We start from the raw sequence: 2,176 nt of genomic DNA on the forward strand, positions 1-2,176 counted from the left end.
TATGTGTATGGTATGTGTGTGTATGTGGGGTATGTGTTAGGTGCATAAATACATGTGTTTGGTGTATATACATGTGTGGTGGAGTATGTGTATATATGTATGTGTCTTAGCTAGGGTTTCTGTTGCTGTGAAGAGACACCATGACCACAGCAACTCTTATAAAGAAAACATTTAATTGGGGTGGCTGGCTTACAGTTTCAGAGGTTCAGTCCATTATCCATTATAGGGAGCATGGCAGCCGCAGGCAGATGTAATGGAGTAGTAGCCGAGAGTCCTACATCTTGCAGGCAACAGGAAGTTGACTTAAATACTTAGTATCCTGAGCATGGGAAACCTCAAAGCCCACCCCCACAGTGACACACTTCCTCCAACAAAGCCACACCTCTTAATAGTGCCACTCCTTATGAAATGATGGGGGACAATTACATTCAAACTACCGAAGCATGCATACATGCATACATACATACATACATACATACATACATACATACATACATACATACAATCTGCTTGCACATTTGAGTGGGACTCTAAACTAGGCAGTTGGTCAGAGGAGCCTTTTCTAAAAGCTGTATTCATTCAGGAGCTGAAATTACTTGAGGGAGTGGGTTCAGTGGGTGTTTCAGGAGAGCTTCCTAGCATATGGAGCAGCATTTACCTGTTAGAGGAGTACAGAGGAAGCCAATGGGGGTATAGTAGTGAGAAAGTTGAAAGGTCATAAGAACTGAATCTTCAGTCAACTAATTGTGTTCTGTCTTCTATTTTCCCATGGGAAGGAAGTTTTATTAGGGAAGGGAGTGGGGAAAGAGAGAGAGGGGGAGAGAGAATAAAGAGAGAGGGACATAGAGAGAGAAAAAAGAGACAGAGAGACAGAGATCTGTTTGCCTCCTCAGAGAGATGGTGGAAAAAGAGAGCCTTGTGTTCTGTCTTTGGACTCAACAAGTAAGCTTTAGTTTTGCCAGACATGTGACAGAAAGTGACCCTTGAAGAGGATCATGCCCTACTTGCTAAAATCTGTGAGCACATGACCTTTTATAAAAAGGGGACTTTGAAGCCATGATTGAGTTAAGTGGTTCCCAAATCACCTCAAGGGTCTTTATGAAAGGGAAGATGATACTGAGTCAGAGAGAAGATGGGCAACAGAGGTCAGAAAGATTCAGGACTACAAACCGAGGATTGCTGGTAGCTCTGGGAGTTGAAGGATCCAGGAGCAAATTCTCGAGGGGGCTTCCAGAAGGAATCAGCCATGTTGGTTCCTTGACCTCAGCCCATCATAGCCAAGCCAGATTTCTGAGGTGAATTGAGAATGCACAACAAGTGCTGTGCAAAATCTCACCATGGGCAATCACTAGAAGGCTTGAGGACAGTTATGATATGGCTTAAGTCACATCTTTTTTAAAGTCCCTGACTAATTCTTGAGAGAAGTGAATGAGGAAGATAAGTAAAAGACTTAGCAGAAGCTGGGCATGGGTGGTGCATGCCTTTAATCCCAGCACTCCTCCTAAACTCCTCCTGACTTTTAGGAGGCAGAGGCAGGCAGATCTCTGTGAGTTCGAGGCCAGCCTGGTCTCAAGAGCGAGTGCCAGCATAGGCTCCAAAGCTACACAGAGAAACCCTGTCTCGGAAAAAAAGAAAGAAAGAAAGAAAGAAAGAAAGAAAGAAAGAAAGAAAGAAAGAAAGAAAGAAAAAGACTTGGCAGAGAGGAGAGTTTAGTGCTTGGCCCGTGTGATGATGGAAAAGTGTGCATGGAATCTGTCTAAGGTGTGGTGTCTCCCAGACCCAGTGTGGAGGAGGTTGGTTATGGTGCTGAGGGAGAGAGAGGAACATCGATGATCCCCAGATTCCTAACTCCCAGCCCTAAAACATGACAATGTCATTTTCTGAGAACAGGAAAGGTCAGAGATTTGGTGTTTGTGTGTAGGTAGAGAGAATAGTTCCAGAATTCCACCTGGATGTGTTATGTTATGTTTGGAATGTCCATAAGCTATTGAGGTGGAGGTGTCAACCAAGTGGTTATCACTCCTGAGTCTGAAGCATTCTGAGCTACAGGTGTAAAAGCAAGAGTTAGCTGTGTGAAGATGATGCCTAAAGCCACAGGAGTGGATGAGACTGTCCAGAAGAGGCAGGTTGACTGAAGAGAACACAGGTTGTGGGTCCAGCATTCCACATTGGTCGT

Source organism: Cricetulus griseus, chromosome 3 (assembly GCF_003668045.3).
Source record: "Cricetulus griseus strain 17A/GY chromosome 3, alternate assembly CriGri-PICRH-1.0, whole genome shotgun sequence".
NCBI classification, from domain to species: Eukaryota; Metazoa; Chordata; class Mammalia; order Rodentia; family Cricetidae; genus Cricetulus; species Cricetulus griseus.